Raw genomic sequence first — 8,787 nt, 5'->3', positions numbered from 1 at the left:
CTCTTTCTCTGAGGTCATCCATAATGCTGTGAGTTTTCTCACAAAATGAAAGCCAGAATTCCACAGACACACATTTTGATGGATCAGAGAAGTTGAGGCACCTTATTACCAGCCCTCAAATAGGTCAGCTGTTCAAGCCCAGAGTGCTACAACCTCAGCATCAGATGGAGATTTAGACATCAAGCTTCAGTCCGTCTCAAATAAGAAAGGATGAAATCAGAGAGTTAATATTACTTGCCAGAGGCCATGCGGCATGTTGAGGCAGAGACAGAACCAGAGCTGATGGTTGTGTCTCCTGTCTTCCAATCTTTCCTTCTGTCTGCTACACCTCATGGTTTATCTATCTTACATAAACGTAGCAACAGCACAATACATAGATTCTCCTCAAATCCTGTGTTGATGAACTAGTAAAATATCTGGTTACTCCTCCTTAGACCAAGTTGTAGGGATGCTGTAGAGAAAACACACATAATGGAGGCTGCAAGAAATCGAATTGTAATATTCCAATAGAAATATTCACATAATCGAACATATGTGAAACACATCCAAAATCTCTGCAGGAAATCTCCTCTGGTAGTTGATTAGTTGATTGGTCCTTTGTTGCTAAAATTTTATTTAAAAAAAACTGAAGAAAAAATCAATGTTTAAAGATAAAGGAGATCAGGATAGCCTGTCTCCAACCCCCTAGAATTTGCCATGTTGGTATGTGGATTATTTTGAGCTGAAGGCACTTGAGACCCTGCAAGCTCAAGAGACTTTTGTTCCTCCCTTAATAACACAGAAGAATCTAAATTGAGGGTCTTGCTCAGCAATAAGGGTTATTAACAGAGACAAATTTTATCTGAGTGACCCATCTGTATGGTAGGGCTAACATCTCATTACCAAACATCTGGTCTTCTTACTGCTCTGTGGAGTGCATTCCTTTCTGTAGAGGCCACTTTTAGACAATAGGCTTGAGGCATGGAGACTTGATCAAGGTGAAAGGGCCTGCAGTGACCACCTGGCTGAATATAGACAGGCCCATAGGTGATCCACCTCAAAATATCCATAGGTCCTACCTAACCAATGCATTATTTGCAACCAGACACAGTTACCAAGAAAGGGAAGATTTCATATGTCGCCATACCCCCTCATCTTCTCCCTTTAAAAACAGCCCCCACCCACTGCCTGGTTGCAGACAGCTCCTCCTCTACTGTCTGGCTCACCCATAGCATATTCAATCAACTTCTATCTCCCTTGTCCTGCTTCAGGTGAATCCTTTCACTGACCAGCCCCCATCCAATCATTGTCCCAAATTGGCAGGGTCCCCAACCAATCAGGAGAGACACTACATTTAGATATCACACACACTTTCCTCTGAAGTGTGGTGTCTTCTAGACCCTTGCCCCTTTCTCCATAGTTCAGAATGACATTTATACCTCATATTGCCTGACTGTCTTTGGAACTTCCATGTCTGTGTGGCATCCCCATATGTATGTCTATTATATTTGATTTTTTCCTGTTAATATGTCTCATGTCAATTTGATTCTTAGTCCAGCTAGAAGGGCCTTTGAGGAGATAGGAATTCTTGCTCACCTTAAATACTGTCTTCAGCTCAAGATACAAGAAGACATGGGGGTAGGGGGTTGGCGGTAGCCTATTATAGGAGGCTATCAGGAAAGCACAGTAAGTGGGGAAAGTTAGTTTTGCAGATTTGGGTCATTGTCATCCCAATAGCTAAGAGTTACTAGAGATTTCCTCATCCTTCTCTTTCTGGTACAGAGAGGGAGACACCCTGATGAAAGAGATTTCTCTTACAAATGTAAATGTGTCTCATCTAAAGAGATGACTTGTACTCAGAATTCAGAGTTTTTATGTGTGTCTGCTGCTTCCTAAAAGTAATCAGCCTAAAAATAATCCTTGTGCCATACAGACATATTTTAGGGTGGCAATAAGGCTAAAATGTTCTTGGAGGAAATGAGCAATGACCCATGTCCTGTTGGTAAGAAGATTATCTTTTTTTCCTCCTCTTTCTCTGTGGGAAGATAAAGTATGAGAAGGAGATGAAAAGGGGCACAAGGGTGAAGGTCCATGGTCATTATGGATGCTCAGTGAAGGAATTGGTGGGAGAAGGACATCTACTACCAAGGGGAGCCTTGGACTCAGTCAGTTGCAGAAAAATCAAGGGGAAACACAGCTAATTTTGAGCTACATAAAAAAAGTGTTTTAAAAATACAAGCTTTCATTTAAAATGCAAAAGGATGCAAGATTTAGTGGAGATTAAAGTGATTTATCGTATGGCAGCAGCTCTGGAAGGTGTTTATTTATAGACAATTATACACATCCTTGCAGGGACAGTAATAGCCCGGGAGAGAATACGTCCCACATGGGTCCCTTAGTTCCTGTGTGTTCTTCAGAGTCCTGCTCATCTCCTAGATTAGGCCTGTGTGTAGGATGATGGTCAGGTAGACACTAGGGTTTCCAGGCTTTCTCTGACCCATAGCACCCCTAATCCTTTTGGCTGGACACTGCCAGCCCCATAGGCCTAGGAAAGAGCCACCTTCCAGAAACTGGGCAATACCTCCACCTCACACCAGTCAGAATGGCTAAAGTGAACAACTCAGGAAATGACAGGTGTTGACTAGGATGTGGAGAAAGAGGAACCCTCTTACATTCTTGTTGAGAATGCAAACTGGTATAGCTACTCTGGAAAACAGTATGGAGATTTCTTAAAAAGTTAAAACTAGAGCTACCCCATGATCCAGCAGTTGCACCACTAGGTATTTACCCAAAGGATAAACATAGTGATCTGAAGGGACATCTGCACCCCAATGTTTATAGCAGCAATGTCCACAATAGCCCAAATATGGAAAGAGCTGAGATGTCTCTAGACAGATGAATGGATAATGATTGGTAAATATATACAATGGGATATTACTCAGCCATCAAAAAGAATGAGTGCCTACCATTTACATTGACATGGATGGAATTGGAGGCTATTACGCTGAGTGAAATAAGTCAATCAGAAAAAAGACAATTATCCTATTGTTTTACTCATATATGGAATATAAGAAACAGCACAGAAGATCATAGGAGATAAGAGGGAAAACTGAAAGGAAAGTGATCAGAGAGGGAGAGAAACCATGAGAGACTCTTAACTCTAATAAACAAACTGAGGGTCACTGGAGGGAAGGTGGATGCCGAATGGGGTAATTAGGTGATGGGTATTAAAGACGGCATGTGATATGATGAGCACTGGGTGTTATATGCAACTGATGAATTATTGAACTCTACATCTGAAACTAAGGATGTACTATATGTTGCCTAATTGAAGAAAGAAAGAAAGAAAGAAAGAAAGAAAGAAAGAAAGAAAGAAAGAAAGAAAGAAAGAAAGAAAGAGAAAAGAAAAGAAAAAAGAAAAAAGAAAAAAGAAAAGAAAAGAAAAGAAAGAAAAGAGAAAAAGAAAAGAAAGAGAAAAAGGAAGGAAGGAGGGAGGGAGGGAGGGATGGGGGGTGGGGGAAGGAGGAATTGGAAAACACCTTATCCCTTTTAACCCAAGAGCTGGGAAAGCAACTCGGAACTCTGTGGGACATGGAGCTGTGAGACATCGGATAATAACTATAACGATAGCTAGCTAGCATTATTGCCTACTTGTGTGACACTATTTGGGATTATAACATCTACACAGCCACAATCTAGGACATCTCTTCTCCAGCCTGGGCCACTTTATTAACCTTGTCCCACTGCTTCTGCTCTTCTCCCCGACCCTCCCCCTGATTCCTATCTCCAAACAGCCAGAACCAGCCTTCTAAGCATAAAGAACATTGCATGACAACCTTGTTTAAAATTCTCAGTGGCTTCAGATTGTACAGAAGGGAGAAAAGTCCTACCACTCACTCATTCCATAAATTCCAGCCACACTGGACATCTTTTTGTTCTCAAACCAGACACACTTGTCTCCAAGTTAGGGCAGGTGTTACTGTTCCCTCTGCATGGAAGGCTGTCCCTGGATCTTTCCATGGGAGCCCCTCTTTGGCATTCAGCTTTTAGTTCAAATGCCACCTCTTCAGGAGGCCTTCCCTGATCACCCATTAGCCACCCCACTCACACTCCTACTTACTTTTTCTTACTTCTTTATATTTTGTTTCTTCACAGTATTTGTGACCATCTGAAATTCTTTTATTCGTCCATTTGTTTCCTCGTACGCTGTCTCCTTGCCATGAGGCTAGAGGTTCCATGAAAACAAGGTCTTATTAGAACTTCCAGAGGTTGGAGCTCCACTCAAAGCCTAATTTGGGGCCCACGTTGGAACCAGATCCTTTATGTCTCCTCTTCTCGCCAAAAAATAGTTTTGAATCCAATGTCAGCTAGTCATCTCAAACAAGGCCCACTTTTGGGGAAGACGAGAGACTGCTCCAGCAGCCTGGCAAGGATTCTTGTAAGTAGTGCCTCATAGAAGATCCATAGCTGGACTTGCCTTTTTCCTTCTCAGACCTAGCCTGTGTCACTAATGAAACCCCCACTGCCTGGAAAAGCCAAGAGGGGTCATTAAATACAACAATCAGCCTGATCAGGACGACTTAAGAACGTGAAAAATAAAGACAAGACACATCCTCTGCAACACAGATTGCCAGCTCTGAGTTATTTAAAGTCTCTTTCCTAAAAGGTACCAATTCTTGCTGTCTGAGGATGTCAGAGCTTACAGGCAAGACCACAAACTCAACCTTTTCCCCAGCCTTGAACCAGCCACTGAAACATTGTAAATCGGAACATTCCTGCATCTCATGGCCTCCACAAGATGGAATTCCTCTTTATAGCCACTTTCTTCAGGGTGAGTAGACACAGGACTCAGCTTCTTAGAGACACTTTGCTTGATGAGAATGGTTCACTTTTTCTGAATTATCTATGCTGGCCCCCTTATCACAGATGCAAATAAATAAATAAATAAATATCCCCCAAATGTGGGTTGGGAACCAACAGCATTACTCAGGCTTCTCCAAATAGGCCACTAGCTGCTCTCTTGAAAAAGATCCGAATTTCAGAGTTGAAAAGAATAGTGGAAATGTTCCCAGCCCAGCATCTCCCAATGTGTATTTTATTAAATACTGGAATTACGAGATGTTAATAGGTGAGAAAGGGTGTTTAGGGAAAAAATTTTTAAATGTAGAGAATGCCATGTCTCACAAAGTTAGACGGGTTTCTTATGGAAGGTCTTGTAGGGTCTCTAAGATGCATTGGGAGTTTACTGGGGAGAAATAGGATATCACATCTGTTGTTATCCATGGGACCCTTTGTCATGGAACATCTTGCTGGATTAGTGTTCAGTGAACTTTGGGAAGTTCTGGTCTAGTCTTACTTTACGCAAGTCTCCGATCTGCAAACAGTTATTTGTGTCCGGTGTATAAAATTTCCTAGAGATTACTTTAATTGAAATTTCACAAAAGGAGAAATGAACAGTAAAAGACAAGATGTCTTGGTGGAATGCATATGGATTAGAATCCTGGCAATCACAGCCATTAGATGTGTGGTTCAGAGAGAGCTGTGTCATACTTTTCAGAAGGCTCAGGTGAACCCAAAGCAAAAGGATGAATAACCAGTATCTCCTGCTGGGGAGGATCAGCAGTGCATGAGACCATCCATCAAAGGTCAGCCCTGCAGCACTCCGGGAACACCTCTAAGCTGGTGTTGTCTGCTACCATCTGCTCATGTCTTTCCCAGGTGTTTGGTTCTCTTGGCCAAAAGTTTATAACTATTTGGTTGTTTTCTACAAAAATCCCATATTCCTCTTCATATCAAATAGACCACACCTGTGGATGTTGATTCATTCAACATTTGTTAAGAACCTGCTAAGTGTAAGCATTTTACTTGCCATATAAATATCACCAGGCTAGCTAGAAGGCAAGGCCACCACTCTGGCCTCCTGACACTTTCAGCTTACACAGACTGTCTCATTGATTCTAGTCCACATCCTGAGTGTTTTCTTCTACCTGCCCTCTAGGGAAGGGAAAGTACCTGTTGTGATCACCATTCCTTCAGAACTTACTCCAACAACGTGTTCATCCAGTCGTCATTTCATCCACCAAGGCTGTGCATCATGCTGGGTTTTCTAACAAGTACTGAGAACAAAGGATTAACAAGACCCAGGCCCTGCCTTCAAGGACTTCATTACTGAGCAAACAGGCATGGCTTCCCTCCAGGTAGATAGCAGAATATGCCTCTGAATGTTGAAAAAATGAAAAAACAAAAACAGGCATTCATTTTATTTATTTTTTAATTTTTTATTTAAATTCAATTTAGTTAACATATAGTGTATTATTAGTTCCATGGATAGCATTTAGTTATTCATCAGTTGCATACAACACAGAGTGCTCATCACATTACATGCCCTCCTCAATGCCCATCACCCAGTTACCCCATCCTCATGCACGTCTCTCAGGTTGTTCCCTAGAGTTAAGAGTCTCTTATGGTCCACCTTCCTCTCTGTTTTTATCTGATTTTATTTTTCCTTCCTTTCCCCTATATTCATCTGTTTTGTTTCTTAAATCCCACATATGAGTGAAATCATATGGTATTTGTCTTTCTCTGACTGACTTATTTCACTTAGCATAATAACCTCTAGTTTCATTCATGTCATTGCAAATGGCAAGATTTCATTCTTTTTGATGACTGAGTGATATTTCATTGTGTATATAGACTACATCTTCTTTATCCATTTATCCATTGATGGACAGCTAGGCTCTTTCCATAGTTTGGTTATTGTGGACATAGCTGCTATAAACAGGTGCAGGTGCCCCTATCGAATCACTATGTTTGTATGCTTTGGATAAATACTTAATAGTGCAATTGCAGAGTCCTAGGGTAACTCTATTTTTAACTTTTTAAGAAAACTCCATACTGTTTTCCAGAGTGAATGTACCAGTTTTCATTCCCACCAAGAGTGCAAGAGGGCTCCCCTGTATCCACGTCCTTGCCAACATCTGTTAGCCATTCTGACGCTTGAGGTGGTATTGCATTGTTGTTTTGATTTGTATTTCCGTGATGCCAAGTGCTATTGAGCATTTCTTCATGTTTCTGTTAGCCGTTCATTTTAGACTGAAAGTTAGAAACCCTACTTGTCATTTACCATCTGGATAGCTGTGAAGAATCTCACTAACCCCTCTATACCTTAGCTGCTACTTGTTCAGGAATGATCCACCTGGTCTCTCTCTTCAGATTTTAAACACTGGACACTTACATAACATTTAACAATATGTAAGTGCTTTTAACATGTATTTTTAGTCTTCACAATCACTTATAAGTATTATCTTTAGTATTATTAGATATCAATACTTATTAATACGAGATATAAATACTAGTATTATTATTATCACTGGTTGTTTTGTATTAGTATTAGCATTAGTATTATAAGTGAGAAGTATCATCATTAGCAAAGGTGATCATATACCTGATATCCCTGGAACAGAGCCAGGAAAGCTCATATCTTCATACAGTTATTAAAAGTACACCAGGGGTGCCTATGTGGCTTAGTAGGTTGAGCGTCCGACTCTTGATTTCAGCTCAGGTTATGTCTCAGAGTGGTAAGATCAAGCCCTGAGAGGGCTCCACACTCAGCACAGAATCTGCTGGATATTCTCTCTCTCTTTCTCTCCATCTCTCTCTCTTTCTCTTTCTTTCCCTCTGCCCCTCCCCCAGCTCACTGTAAATAAATGAAATATTTTTTCTAAGTACTTGAAAAATATTTTTTAAGATTTTATTTATTTATTCATGAGACAGAGAGACAGACAGACAGAGACACAGGCAGAGAGAGAAGCAGGCTCCATGCAGGGAGCCCGACATGGAACTCGATCCCGGAAAAAAAATTTTTATTTGAATGCAGCTGACACACAGTGTCACATTAGTTTCAGGTGTACAACATAGTGATTAGACAAGTTTATACATTATCCCATTCTCACCACAAGTATAGCTACCATCTGCCACCATACAAACACCATTACGATATCATTGACTATATTCCTTATGCTGTGACTTTTATTCCCTTGCCTTATTCATTCCAAAACTAGCAACCTTTATCTCCCACTCTCCTTCACCCATTTGACCCATCTCCCCACCCCCACACCTCTGGCAACCATCAGCTTGTTCTCTGTATTTACAGGTCTGAGTCTGCTTTTGGTTTGTTTATTCATTTGGTTTTTTAGATTCCACGTATAAGCACCTGATGTTTATTCCAGCATTATTTACAATAGCTGAGATTGGAAAAGTACTCACTTTTAAGCTCAAAAGTATCTAGGTCTGGATGGTAGACTTTAGGATCACGCAGTCATTAGTCCTGATCCAAATAAGGCTGAGAGAGGCCATGCAAGACTTCCAAGATCACCCAGCTGGTAAGTGGACAAGCCCTGAGTAAATGCAGAGTCATCTTATTCTAAATGCCACTGCCTTGGAACCGTCATAAGCAGGACCAACCCTTTGTGAGAATGAGAAGTCAACGGGATAGGAAAGTGCTCTGGAAACTGAGATGACGTGCTATTTGGGCAACGTGCTCTTATTAATAATCCATCCTCTGTCCTATTCTTCCCAAGTCCTGGGCTTGGGAGACTAAGTCACGGATGAGACAGCCCAGAATCAGCTGAGAAGCCACAACAGGTGTGACCAGGAAGGAAGAAACTTTCTCACATGTAGGCAAAGAAAAATCTATTCAACAAAGAAAAGCCGTGAAACTCAGGCTGAGTGACAGGGTCTATCACTGAGAAGAGGAAACAGAGCAGAGGCTCAGTGCTTCCTGGTGAGGAGCACAGTACCTCTGTTCAC

At 41.3% G+C, this 8,787-nt stretch overlaps 1 long non-coding RNA gene across 2 annotated transcripts; it reads right to left on the bottom strand.

Moving 5' to 3' along the window:
- Positions 1–219: 219 nt before the first annotated feature.
- LOC111098452 lies at positions 220–8,515 on the bottom strand. Of its 2 annotated transcripts, none has more exons than XR_005368725.1 (4): positions 8,245–8,515; positions 5,992–6,196; positions 4,100–4,505; positions 220–451 (listed from the first exon to the last, which is right to left on the bottom strand). It is a non-coding gene; the product is annotated as an uncharacterized LOC111098452 (long non-coding RNA). The 2 variants fall into 2 exon arrangements; XR_005368726.1 differs by having other exon boundaries at positions 6,023–6,196.
- Between the last annotated feature and the right edge of the window lie 272 nt (positions 8,516–8,787).

Source organism: Canis lupus, chromosome 13, assembly GCF_011100685.1.
Source record: "Canis lupus familiaris isolate Mischka breed German Shepherd chromosome 13, alternate assembly UU_Cfam_GSD_1.0, whole genome shotgun sequence".
Lineage (NCBI taxonomy): Eukaryota > Metazoa > Chordata > Mammalia > Carnivora > Canidae > Canis > Canis lupus.
This window is presented reverse-complemented; position numbering and strand designations above follow the sequence as displayed.